The following is a 14,663-nucleotide window of genomic DNA, read 5'->3' on the forward strand; positions in this document are numbered from 1 at the left end:
GCCTGCTTCTCCCTCTCCCACTCCCCCTGCTTGTGTTCCCTCTCTGGCTATCTCTCTCTCTGTGTCAAATAAATAAAATCTTAAAAAAAAAAGAAAGAAAGAAAGTTCCAGTTTTTTCACCAGGTTATCTACTCCTTGTTCTACTGAATGTCCAAGGCGCCACATGACATAGGCCTACATAGCACGTGGGTGAGAAAAGTGTGTTCACTCTATGAAACACAGATGAGAAGATAAGTGTCCACAGATAACCTTAAGAACAGGTTAGAGAAGACTTCCTGAGCCCTGATCTTTCTAAAGGGCAAAGACTGGCACCTCACTGGAGTGAGCTCAGAAAGATGTACGTAGTCTTCCTTCCTCAGTGGTCTTCCTTAATAAACACTTAGGTTGTGTTCTTCTGCATTGTCTTTTAGACTCGGAAGATGGCCTAGGACCACGAAATACATGCTCTTTGGACCATGCTTGTTTGAGCAGCCCCAATATCTGATTAGCATCCCATTAGCGTAGCTATCATTGTTCACCAATGTTGCCATTTGTGAATTTCTAGCTAACACAGCCCATGAAGAACGACCACTTGGTAGTTTGCTAGGTCAGTGAGGACCAACGCAGGCTGATGGTGGTGGGTACGCCAGGGGCCTACTGTTCAAAACCTTAACAGCAATGCGGCCAGATTGAGAGTTGTAACCATCAACCTTGAGGGATTTTTTTTTTAAAGGCAAAATCAGGTCAGCCAAATGATTTATCATTTCAGTCACTGTAGAATCAACCCTATGGGGGAGGTTTTGGGGTCTGTGGTTTCCATACCTAAAAGTTCAGAGAGAAAGAAAAAAGAAATAACAGACTAACTTCAAATAAATTATTTTGTGAGAAGAAATGATTCGTGACTAGTGACAAAGAACTACATACTGACTCTCTTTTGATAATGGATCCAATATCATTTCTACTTTTTCCCAGGATGAAATTGTGGGGTGAAGCTGGATAGGTTTTCGAAAGGTAAATATAACAATCACTATAAAATGTAGAGGGGTTAATCCTCTCTAGCTTCTGGCCTTTATTGCATTTTGAGTGTATTTAGAGTTCAAATAGTACTAGCCTACCCAGCCTCTGGAGATAATAAGTTAAATAATCAAATGACCCAAATAAGATTCACCCAGAAATAAGGGGGTGGGAAGTAGTGAGCCATGAGAAGCCATGGCATGGGTGGTACACAGTTGGCTTTAACATCATGGCTTTCTTCACAGGTAGAGATGCTGACTTTTCCCCTGCAAGATGCTCGTTTCTTCTTTACACGTGTACAAATGACAGCCACCTATAATCCCTACTGTCACTCTTCAGGAGTGAAAAAAAAAATCGGAAACCATTTCTTCACAACGAGCAAAACGGTCTTAAAAGATAAGCAAAATAGATAAAGAAACACTTTACAATCCAAGCAACCACAAACAGCTCAGGTTAACATCTGAAATGGGGAAGTATCAGGAGGACAATTCTGCAGCATTGAAGGAAGTCTTTGAGTTGAATAATTGAATTAGAGACAGCTAGCATAGCTTTATGAAAGTGATATCTCGTGTACCTTACTAGTTGGAGTGCTTTAGAAGGCGTTTACTGGCATAGAAAGAAAATGGAACACAATGGATGTCATGTAATTGTTAAAAAGCCATTGGATGCTGTTAACAATGAAGATTATTGGCTAAGACCACATCTATTGTGTAAGGTAAAATAGCTTGTTGGATTAAAAAATTGCTCAAAACCTGCAAAAAAGTAGTGAATATTAATGGTAATTTTTTTTTTAAACCGAAGAGAGGTTATCAGTAGGGTGAAATAATAGCTTGGAAAGGAAATGACAAATTGGAAGAATACACACAATCCAACCTCATTACGTCTGACTATTGTGGTATCTTCTCTGACACCACGTACTAAATTTCCAGGTATTTTTAACCCTATTATGTTTACTGTCTCATAATAACCTTTTTTCTGAAAAAGAGATGGAAAGAAAGGGGCATGTTTAACAGAATGCTATGCAGTGTGTTGTCTATTCTTAGTGGAGTACAAATCCTTGACTATTTCAACTTAGTTATCTAAAAAATTACAAACACATATGTTCATCAGTCTGTAAACACAACACACCCCAAAATCAATGCTCTCTTTACCTATATTATTACTTCTCTGTATGTATAGAAACTGGGTTCAACAAATGATTACCATCTAGAAAGAACATCTACAGACAGGCGAATTTGGCACTGCTAAAAGATACGACTCCTTACGCCTATTGTAAAGATCTGGGGTTGCCTGTCTGGCTCAGTCTGCAGAGCATGCGATTCTAGATCCCAGGGTTTTGAGTTCGAGCCCCATGTGTGGAGTTTATTTAGAATAAAAATACAATAAAGTAACACACTCTGTATGTAGTATTAATTCCCCTTAGAAAGCGTACTCAAGTAAGAATGACCAAAACTTTTTGCTGTCCCCAATTCAACAATAAAAATATGACTAGAGTCTTCAAATCCATTTCTTTCATCTTGAGGATAGTATTTTTAGGATATACAAATCTGGTATGATAAGCAGTTTGTTTTGTTTTGATGGGTTGTGGTAGAAGTCACATTCTCTGCAATCTGTCCTAGGGAACTTTTACAGAAAAATAAATAAAATATAATCAAGATAGATTCTACATTAGGCAAATGGGTAAAAATGTTCTAAGTTATAATCTGATTTTAAGTTCATATTATAGTTTAAATTAGATTTAAAAAAATTTAAAACCTTGTGAAACAATATTAAGTCTTCAAACTTACGGAGTATTAGTATCCATAGTGCCAGGTATTATTGTCTGTTGATGATAGCCATTGTGATAACAAGGAATTCCATTCTCTAATGAAATGAAATCCATTCTCTAAAGTAGAATATAGTTACTGGAAAAAATGTAAAGGAATAAGTGTTTATTCACAAGAAAGTACTTTACTCAAGATACTCTTAAAAAATCCACGTTGCTGAATTGGACCTATTGTGTACAACTTAATTTTATATGGTACACAGTACAATAATTATATTCTACTACGTATTTGCTGGGTATAAAATCATGGAGCAATTACATTAGAGAATGGATTTCAGTGGTGAAACTATTAAAAGTTGGAGGATGTCTGATGTTAAGAGTTCAGGGTATCCCAGTTGTGATGCTGGTTACATGAATCTGTACATATATTTAAAAATTTACAGAACTGTACACCAAAAGAGGTCAGTTTTACTGTATGATAATTCAAACAGTGAAACTGATTTTTTAAATGTTATAATAATTTTATATTTTAATATAATTTTACAAACCATGTAACAAATGGTTTAGTTTTTTGTTTTTTTTTTTAAATATTTGGGCTGACTTCTGAAGAATAAAATTTAACCTACGGCAAGTAATAAAGGTTTATAAATAGTAAATAGAGCTAAGACTATAAGGAGTAAGGAGAAATTTTTTTAAATTAATTTATTTTTTTCATTAATCTCTACATCCAACATGGGGCTTGAACTCACACCCCTGACATCAAGAGTGGCATGCTCCTCCCACTGAGCCGGCCGGGTGCTTCACAAAGAAAAATGTTCTAAAGTACATACCAAAAAATATGCAACAACTATAAAATCTTGGATCATGAGCCAGCTAGCTTGCTTGTTTGCTTGCTTGCTTTTTTAAAGATTTTATTTATTTGACAGAGATAGAGAGAGAACAAGGATGGGAAATACCTGTGGGAAGGGGAGATGCAGACTCCCCGCTGAGCAGGGAGCCTAATGTGAGGCTCAATCCCAGGACCCTGGCATCATGACCTAATCCGAAGGCAGATGCTTAACTGACTGACCCACCCAGGAGCCTCAACTATGAGCTTTCTTAAGAGAGAATTTCAGGGCATAAGCTTGTCATAGCCTCAAAACACAAGAAGACCCTCCTAGGATTTACTACTTGTGAATAAATATTTAAGCTAATAATAAAAATAATTTAAAATCTACATTTGCATCAAAGAATAAGAACTGGAAAGTAACTTAAGGAATCATTTGGTTATCCTCAGGCATGTATAAGTATTATACCAAAGTTGTTTCTTTTTTTCTTTTAAGTAAGATCCATACCCACTTTGGAGCCCCATGCAGGGCTTGAACCCACCACAATGAGATCAAGATTTGAGCTAAGATCAAGAGTCAGATGCTTAACTTACTGAGATCCCCACACAACCCTACTCAAAGCCTTCAAATCTTCTCTTAGAGATCTCCAACACAGAGAATCCACAGTAGCTAGCAGTAAATATATTCCTGTGTTTTAGCACTGGGCTAGGTTAAGCTGGGGATGTCAGTCTGTGTGTTTATCTGACATAACTCCAATGCTACATTTTTTCATCATCTCTGATCTCAGAAGAAGGCATGGAGAGCATCCTTCAAAATTCCTCTTCCCATCTCTGTAGATGCTTTTCATGATATTAATTGGTCATCACTTTAGCTATTCCTCCTCAGTTTCAACAAACTTACCCTTTAACTGAGTGTTATGCTTGTAGAAATGTCCATAAGATGCTTCTGCCATAACATATTCACTTGGGGGTCTACACTTTCTGTGTATTTTTAAAAAACAGTGACTAAAGTAGGCACTGTACTCTTGTTGATACTCAGGCCCAGTCCTGAGGGTCGAGTGCTTCCTAGACCATGTATGCTCTGTTCCCTTTTTATTTTTTTTTTTCTTTTTTCCTTTTTAAAACAGTTTGGGAAGAAGGTAGGTATTGTGTATACAAACCACATACAAATGGGTATCATGTAAGTGCAAGACCCTAATAGAGAGGCACCTGGTTTTTTAGTTTGCTTTTTAGTTAATGACGAAAGTAGAGGCAAGGTGCGCCTGGGTGGCTCAGTGGGTTAAAGCCTCTGCCTTTGGCTCAGGTCATGATCTCAGGGTCCTGGAATTGAGCCCTACATCGGGCTCTCTGCTCAGCAGGGAGTCTGCTTCCTCCTCTCTCTCTGCCTGCCTCTCTGCCTACATGTGATCTCTGTCAAATAAATAAAATCTAAAAGAAAAAGAAAGAAAGTAGAGGCAAGACTATGACAAGTCAAGAACATATAAGAGATAGAGAAGGAAACCTCCTCTAGGTAGGGCCCAGAGGAGTTACCATTCTCTTCCTATCAACATTGAGGGGGATATATAGGCCCCTTTCTCTATAGTAGCAGAATAAAATAAAATGAATTTTATAATTAACAGCCATAAAAATTTTGGGACACAGAATTAAATGAGCAGCCCATTCTGGCGTTTGCACATATAAATAGGAACAGAAATAATTAGAGGTGTAGAAATAAAGTTCAGAAAGACACTCCCCACGAGATTTCAAATTTCATGTTGGAGACACCCAGAGACAAGAATTTCTCTGTAATTTATAGAAATGGCTAGGCTGGCATGGGTCAAATTTAGATGTGGCCAGGACGAGATCTAGAGGAGGCCCGGCAGGTAACTATTATCAGTGGATGAGAAAGAAGATCCCAAAGAGAACCAGAACGAGTCATTTTACACTCTTACTGGCAGAAGGGTTCATCCATTATTTTTTCTGTTTTTTTAAGATTTATTTATTTGACAAAGAGAGAGAGCACAAGCAAGGGGAACAGCAGGCAGAGGGAGAAGGAGAAAGAGACTCCCTGCTGAGCAAGGAGCCTGATTCGGGGCTCGATCTCAGGACCCTGGGATCATGACCTGAGCCAAAGTCAGACACTTAACCAACTGAGCCACACAGATGGCCTGGATTCATACTTCAGTTGTATGTCCAAATCATTTTTTACTAACTGAAATATTATTCATTCCACAGTACAGTTTACTTCTCCTCAAATGACTCTTTTGGAACCTTTAGAAAGCCCTATATTAACGTTTCTTTTCATGTCCCTGAATTTCATGGACACAAGAGGGTGGACTTCTAAATCCTGTTGCTCAGACTATGTAAACAAATAATAATAATAATAATAATAATAATAATAAACAAACACGCCCCCAGCAGGCCTATTCCTGTTGAATGTACCGGCCGGTCACCCAGGAACAGGAAGAAGATCTATTCTGCAAAGAGGTAGTTCCACTGCAGAAACTATTCACTGAAACTCTTTGTTTTGTTTTGAGGGGGTCCGTAAAATTGCCATTTTCAACGGCATAAAACAACATAAGACAACAACTGGTGGCTAGAGGCCTAGTCCCTATTTTAAAATCCTAGAAAAGGTAAACCTGTAAATTACGGGCCATTTGCACCCTCCCCCTGCTTCCCTGACCAGAAGCAGCTGGGTCCAATGAGGAAACCAAACATTAATGGCTTAAATAAAGCAGACGTCTTACTAAGGATATAACTGCCTAAATGATAATACAAATTCATTATTGTTCAGTGTGCTATTTAAAGGCTGTGCTTTACTCTATTAACCTTGATTTGTCCTCTTTGCTTCTGTGATTTCTCTGTCCTGGACTGGCCTACCATTCTGGAGATCCTGCCTACACTACTGTCTGGGTTTCATTCCTTGCCAAGGACTCTGTCTGTCTCCCTGCCAGGACCCAGAACATCCATTAGTAACTAACTATCACTTTAGTCTTGTCCGGGGGTGATACCTTCACCCACAGATTTAACTGAGACAAAAGCATTACCTTATGAACAATAGTTTAAAGTTGAAAAACAACTTGAGCATAATCATCTGAGTTAAGAAAAAAATGATTAGAAGACAGGCCCTACAGAAGGTTAGATAAAAACAGACAAGGCAGGATGCTAGTGTTGTCCATGCAAGGTTTTCTATGGAGAGATGCCCTCTATTTGGTACAACTGAACAAATTACTCAAAAAAAAAAAAAAAAAAACCTAAATTCATACTCAAAAGCAGAGGGATGAACTAGTATTGAGAACAATTACGAAAGTGACTAAAAATTTCACTTTTCATCTGCTGCACACGGAAGTTAATATGATGAAAATTTAACGATAATAAAGTATTTGTCAAATATTTGTTGCCATAGTGAAGGATCAATGCCCACATGAGAAGTCCAAGTTTACAGAAACTGAAAACTTAAGTGGTAGAATCAGGGATTCTTTTGATTTTCCTCTTTATAGTTTTATACATTTTCTAAATTTTTTGGAAATTATTTTTAGAAAGAGAAAAAAAGGTTAAAACTCAAAACTCTTTAATAGAGGTTTTCCTGCTGTATTAGTATCCTGCTAACAAGGCACAATAAACTCAAAGCTGCTAATTTATTTCATCAAGATGTGGCTAGCAACACCCTTAAATAATAACTGAAGGGAGCATGAAAAGTGTACTTTACGGAAAGTAAGAATAATATTATGCCTGTATGTCTTGTCTATATGATCCCAAACCTGAAGGTATTTGAAGATGTTTGAGTGATGTTGTTGTTGTTATTGTTGGAGTTATTTACTTTTCATATGGATTAATGATACCCTAGTTAAGTCCCAGGGGCCTAATGGGTAAGACACTGGCTTCCTAAGCCAGGAGGGATTGTGGGTTCGAGTCCCATCTGGGGTGAAATGGTTTAACCGTGGAAGTGCTTTTTCATGTCACCTATAAGGTAAAAACAAATACCATATGGATTTGTGATACTATATAGCCACCTATATTTTGGTAGTCATCAAAAATGTTTAAATGTCAACATTACTATACATGTTACCTACTTCTCTACAACAGAATTCCTCAACCTTGGTACCTCTTGACATTTTAGGCTAGACGGTCTGTTGTGGGAGTGGGGAGAGCTGTTCTCTGCATTGCTGGACGGTTAGCAGCACTTCTGGTTTTTTCCTGCTGAATGAGTACCCTGTTCATGAAACAGAGCATAATAACACAAAGTTGCTAATTAATTTCATCAAGATGTAGCTAGAGACGTGCTTAAATAATAACTGAAGGGAGGATGAGAAGTATATTTTATAGAATTATCTCTACCCACTGTCTCTACCCCCTGGATAGCAGTTGTGACAACCAAAAATGTCTCCAGACATTGCCAAATGTCCCCTGGGGGCAGAAACCCATCCCTGGTTAAGAACCACTACTCTATAGTGACTTATTCCTATCCAAATATTTTGATTATCTTTTTAACCATGACCTATTACCGTAGCTGCATTAACCGTGCCATGATTCACATTGATCATAATGATTAAAGAAATTACAGATTGACTCTGGCACTCCAGCACTTACGATCAGGCTATTAGACAAAGCCTGGTAATATTAAAGGGAAAAAAAGTCCTATAATTACAAAAATAAGAGATTACACAAAAAAGAGCAAAGATTTCGGTTGTACCCTGGAATCCAATTACACTCATTTGTTGAAGTGCTCTGACTGACTCAAAAGACAGACAGCAGCTCCTACTCGCCCAGCTACAACGCAGCACAGAGTTTCGACACAAATTTTTAAAAGGAGAGATGTTGGTTCACGTGACGGTATGGTGATATTTAAGAAGAGATGCTAGTGACTCACCAGACACTCGGGCATATTTGCTTCCCTTCCATGTCACCTATCGTTTTGTTACTGCCTTTTTTTTTTTGAAGCACATGTTCAGTGGCCCCCGCAGTCAACATTCTGTCGCAAAACTGACACTAAAATTGAATATCTTACTTGTATTTCATGCAAATAAACATTATAAGTGATCATAGTTAATAACAAAAATAATCCGTATTCTTGCATCATCATTCATCTAGATTGTAGTGATTTTTATTTCATCACTGTGACAAGTAGATGGTCTTTTGTCTTTTCTAAATGTCCCAGTCCTCGAGGGATAATTAAATATGACCCACAAGGAAAATAAAGTTTAAGAGGTGGGTTTTTTTCCCCCAAATACACAGCCTTCATTTGTCCTATTGTCCTCCAATTCCCTTTACACGTTAAAAACAATAAATAAATAACATGTGAATTTTAAAACTTATTTAATTTAAAATGACTCTTTTTAAAAAGAAAACACTGTAGTGGGATGCCGGGATTGCATTCATCCCAGCATGCCCCACCACTGTTCTTTGGATGGCAATCACAGGACCCAGACATCAAGCTGTGGAGGAGATTCTTCCAAGCAACAGCATCTGGCTCTTTGGCAAACTGAACAGGCAGTTGCCCTGGTGGCTTTGGAGTTGCCTCTGGGTCTGTCACAGGGTAAGGCTGCGGATGGAGCGTCTGGATTCTCATCTCCTTTCATTTCGCCATCTTTCTCATATACCTTTTTGGCATCAAGAGACCCACTGTCTTCCGGAAAGGTAAATACTGCCTTCCTTAAGCCTCAGGGATGTCTACATAAACCCTGTTGTACTTCGGTAAGTGTTCTTTCCCACTGCCCATGTCCTTTGCAAAAGTGTAAAAACAGGCAAGATTTCTGGCAGCAGCAACACTAGCATTCTAGTTCATACCCCACCTGCAGAGAGAATCAGAAATTAAATGTTCTATTTTCAGTCCTGGATATTTTAAGCCTGTATTTTCACCTTCTTTACTTGCAATAGATCTCTTTGCCAGTTAAATTTAATAAAGTCATATTTATAATATGAATAGCTACCTAATCTCATGGAAACTTTTTTTTTTTTCATTCTCAAGATCACACAATCTAAGCTGGTAAGGTGTTATAAAAACTAGAGGGGTTTAGTTTGAAGAATTTATGGCACTTTAAAATCATAAGTGCAGTCCGTGGAACAAACACCTTGAACACTAGAATCGGCAGCTCCTGAACAAAGGGGCTCTCATATCGTCTTAGCTGTGAAGGAAATTAAAAAGACCCAATTGGGAAAGTAAAGAATGAGTGTTTGGATGTTTTTAGGATTAAAAAAAAAACCCCAATAATAATCTTCTGAATAATTTGCACCAAAGGCATTAATCAATATGGCCTCTCTACAGACACAGGCTATGCATGGGTGCCACGACTCACAAATCATGCTCAAAAGATAGAACTACTGGCAAAGAGATGACTCAAAGACTAATGGGCCCAAAAAGATATAGCAGTAAGACTGATTTGTAAGAGGTAGCACCTAATTTCTCCTATTAGAATTCACCATCAAAAAAGAGGATTTCTCCACTGGCCACCTCTACGGAGACCCGATTCTAATCTACTATTTGCTCACCTGTATTTCAGTTAACTCCATCAAAGATTGATGGGAAAATCATGGTAATGAGTCTCTTAAGAATGGGAAGCAAATTTAAAAAGAGGAGGAGAGAATTGTTATAGAAAAAACTACATTTTCATGGAAGTTGTTATTTTGTAAATCCTAAATTCAGAAAGAAAGAAAACCCATCAACTTCAAGGACTTGCTAGTAGTGGAAGCTAACAAGGCCACAAACAAACAAATTTAAGCTATAATAACCATTCCTAGACCAGAAAAGGGGATGTAAAAAGTAAATAGTATTAGACTTACAAACACTTCTTTTTGCATCTTCTCTCTTTTTAATTAATTTTTTAAAAATTTTAAGTTAACTCTACACCATACAAGGAGCTAGAACTCACAATCCTAAAATCAAGAGTCGCACACTCTATCAATCAAGCCAGCCAGACACCCCAATGTTTGCATTCTCTTAAAAATAAGATAAGAATGTAATGATGCTATATGCACATAGAGTCTCTACATCTTTTAGATATTGGCTAAAAGAATGTTAAATATCAAGTTTTTATTTCTTTCAAAAAATTATCTTCTACTGGAATGCACATCATTTATCTAAACACATAATAAATTACACACTCCGTTGCCTTATAATTTATTTCTTGGAAACAAATTAAATTTGAACATTAAGAATCATCTACTTTTGTTTGTTAACACCAACAACTCCTATAGCTTTCTCTAGGAGCACTGCTGTGGATGATCAACAAGTTCTTAACGACTCTGAACAACTGACAAATCTCTCCAGGTTTAATCTTTGTTCCCAGTAATCTATACTCTGGAAAGCAGAAAAATCAAGAAGACTTCTGCCCTCAGATTTGGGATGGTGCATTTTCCAGAAGAGAGTAGATAATGTAAACTTATAGATCAAATGCTTATTATATAACTATCTGCGTCTACTTTAAATGAGAAAACAAAACAAAAAATTGAGTTCCTGGTCCTGAGCATGAATCTCCAGACATAATCAGCTCCCGACAACTGCATAATATTCAGCAGGATCCCAAATACATTTGTTGAAGGAGGAAATGAATGAATGAATGTGAGTTCATGTTACAATCAACATTTTAAAAAATACATGTACTCTGGGGCAGCTGGGTGGCTCAGTGGGTTAAGCCTCTGCCTTCAGCTAGGGTCATGGTCTCAGGGTCCTGGGATGGAGCCCTGCATGGGCGGGGGTGTGGGGGTGTGGTCTCTGCTCAGCAGGGAGCCTGCTCCCACCCCCACCCCACTTACCTTTCTACCTACTTGAGATCTCTGTCTGTCAAACAAATAAAATCTTAAAAAAAAAAATACATGTACTCTGGAGACTTCTTAGATTGAAAATCACAGATCTTTAGAGAAATCAGAGATTTCAATGAAAAACTTTGCACATGAAAAAGAAATAGATTTATCCATCCCATCACATAAGAACAAATTGGCTAATCAACCAAATTGATCCAAATGTGCAATCAGATTTAAGATGCTATAGCAGTCCCCCCTTAACTGCAGGGGGTATGTCCCAAGATCCCCCAGTGGTTGCTTAAAACCACAGATAGTACTGAACCCTATGTATACTATGCTTTTTTCCTATACCTACATATCTATGATAAAGTTTAATTCATAAATTAGGCACAGTAAGAGATTAACAATAAGTAATAATAAAAGAACAACCATGACAATATATTGTAATAGAAATTATGTGAATACTGTTTTGCTCAAAATATCTGACTGTACTATATTCACTCTTCCTCTTCTTGTGATGATGGAAGGTGATAAAATGCCTTGAAACTGAGATGAAGTGAGGTGAATGACCTAAGCACTGTGACGTAGCTTTAGGCTACTACTGACTCTCTGATGATGGGCCAGACTGATGAGCATCTGCTTCCAGACCGCAGTTGACCCTGGGTAACCGAAACTGCATAAGGGAACACCACAGATAATGGGTGCTACTGTATGGTCTAGTGTGAAATTATTTTTGTGGTTTTTTTTTTTTTTAACATATAATGTATTCGTTGTTTCAGGGGTATGGGTCTGTGATTCATCATAGTGTGAAATTGTTTTGCTTTTACAGGAATATTTTCATTGGGATTCTAGAGTTGACTGAGATTGTATCTACCTAATGTTAACTATTGGGACATTTAAAAACATTTCTTAATGATAATTGAATTGTTTTGCTTCCCTCCAAGTGTTTTATCACAGACATAGGTTTACTTGAGGTCACCTATTCCTTGGTGAATATCTAGTATCTACATAATGTTTCTGTTAGAAAAAGTAGCAATGCCTTTTCTACTTCTGTTTTTTTTTCCTGAAACAGTAGGAAAAGGTGAGAAATGAACTGAGTGCCATGATTCTATTGATAGTCAATATCTATAAACTATGCCTGTTTCTTCTGCTTCTTTGACATATTTTGTGCATTAATTACAAAAGGACACAACCACAAAGAAATTGCTTTTCTAAAAGTAACCTAGAACATACCATCTACTTTGGGTATTGATCTGTGTGTCCCTTAAGTGACGACTCTGTCATATTCAGCAGTTAAGTATATTACTAAGTATAAGCAATTATCTCTTTTTTTTTTCTTTTTTGCTTGTCCATTTGTTGAATAAGCTCCCAGAAAACTGCCATTTAGGTTAAGAGTTACTGTCTGTTGCTGGACTAGCTTAAATGGTTTTTAATAAATGATTAGGAATGTCATTATTGGGTGGCTATCCAAAGCCACATACATGCTAATAAAGATGCCTCCAGCATCCACAGGTCAAACGCCAAGAAACAGGTCCACAAATACAAGTTAGTCTGTTTGTTGCTCTTAGGTTCTTCCGAAAGAATGACATCTTAGGTTCAAGCTCTCTCAAGAAGAAAACCACTTCTAGGTCCAGGAGACCTAGTCCCTCTCTTGATTCTCAGCTGACACACATAGCCTCACCACCAACAGCAACCTAGATTTGCTTGATAAGTAGTAACTGGAGCACTTCAACTTTTGCAACATGAAAAAGGCAGTTGAAAGGAACATGAAAAGCTCCAGATACACAGAAGTGGGGGAATAGGAGGAAGTTCCTGGACACGCCGCCACGTAGCCAATAGCTGGCTTTTACCAAAGGGAAGTTTCAATGCCCTAGAGATCCACCTGTCCTGAGGGAGGGAGAGGAGGAGCCAGGCACTTCAGGTGAAACTCCAGTTTGGCTTGTCTTCAGAGCTTTGGGAGGCTCCCTAACCCGTGGGCAGATTCACACACACACACACACACACTCACACACTCACACACACACAAAGGCAAGTCTGCAGGAAGTCTGTAAATGTAAAGAGGGAAACAAGAGGGAAAGTGGGGTGGGACAAGGCTGTCCCAGAGACACTGGGGGCTGCAGAGGGAAGTGTGCATCTGTGGAAGGAACTTTATACGGTGAAGCTACCCCTCAAGGGAAAGGGATGTATTCAGTTGGGCCTTGGACACTGGGGTCCTTCACTCTTCCTCCGCAGGATGCGTTTGTGTGTGGTTCTTGTCCAGCAGTATCTCTCTCCCTGGCGACGCGCATGGCTGGCCAATGCGAGAAGCCTCCAGAATTCCCCGAAGGAGTGCGCCCCCCACCAACCCTTTGGTGAAGGGAGGTGATTGCCTGGTGTGAAAGAGCCTGTTAGCCAGCAGCCCGGCCCTGGCTCATATTGGGGGAAGGGAGTGATACCGATGGAGGGCCACTCCCTCCCCTCGCTGTTCCTACCCGGCGTTGGGAAGCTGCGCTGGGGAAGGGCCAAGGGCAGAGCGGGTTCCAAGGGCTGTAGGACGTCAGGCTGCAGGCGCCTAGCCCTTCTCGGGCGCCAAAACACCTCGAACTCGTAAAGACCCAAATTGAGATCTGCCCCATCCTCAACCTGCACCTGCCCCCGAGGCCTGGCGACCACAGGGCTGGCCGAGGGCAGATCGAACCCTTGAGTCCTCGAGTCACGGGAGAGCCGGGCTCAAGGCGCCACCGCATCTCCCGCGCCAAGGCTTGGGAGCCTAGGATCTCCCCTTCCCGTGCTGGCTCCCGCAGCTCGCTGGCCAGGGTTGGAGAAGGCCGGGTCGAGGCCTGAGTTGCCCGCGCCTCTCCAAGAAAAGAAAAAAAACGAGAGGTGGCTGCCTCCTCCTCCCCATCTCCTAGGCTGGAGTCCAGGCGTGCTCGAACCTAGGGAAGGTCGGGATCCCCCCCAACCCCCATACAACACACACGCACGCGCGAGCGCGCGCACACACACACACACACACACACACACGGAGACACAGGAGCGCGCGCACACGCATACACGCACTCTTAGCTCTCCCGGCCAGAGTTGCAGAAGGGCGCTTTGTAAAACTTGGTGGATTTGCCCGATGACCATTTGCACCCAGACGTCCCCACCGCACTCTCAATTTTAAGTTTTTCCCTCCCCCAAGACCCTTCTGTTTTAAGTGAATCAAAGCAGCTCCCAAATTCCGAGGCAGGCCAGTCCTTTTGGGGGAACTTCTTACATGTACCAGGTAGCCTTGGGTCTCCAAAGCCCTCAGCGCGTGGGGGCCGCGGCTGCCCTGGCCCGGCTCCGCGCACAGGCGGGAGGGCGCGAGGTGCGCGCGGAGACAACACGCAGCCAGGG

The 14,663-nt window shown here is 40.0% G+C and overlaps 1 long non-coding RNA gene across 1 annotated transcript in view; it reads right to left on the minus strand.

Moving 5' to 3' along the window:
- LOC309866951 overlaps nt 1–14,663 on the minus strand; it is a 136,917-nt gene that overhangs the window by 118,570 nt on the left and 3,684 nt on the right. The gene's annotated exons all lie outside the window — the stretch shown is intronic.

Source organism: Mustela nivalis (genome assembly GCF_964662115.1).
Source record: "Mustela nivalis genome assembly, chromosome: 6".
In the NCBI taxonomy this organism is placed as follows: Eukaryota; Metazoa; Chordata; class Mammalia; order Carnivora; family Mustelidae; genus Mustela; species Mustela nivalis.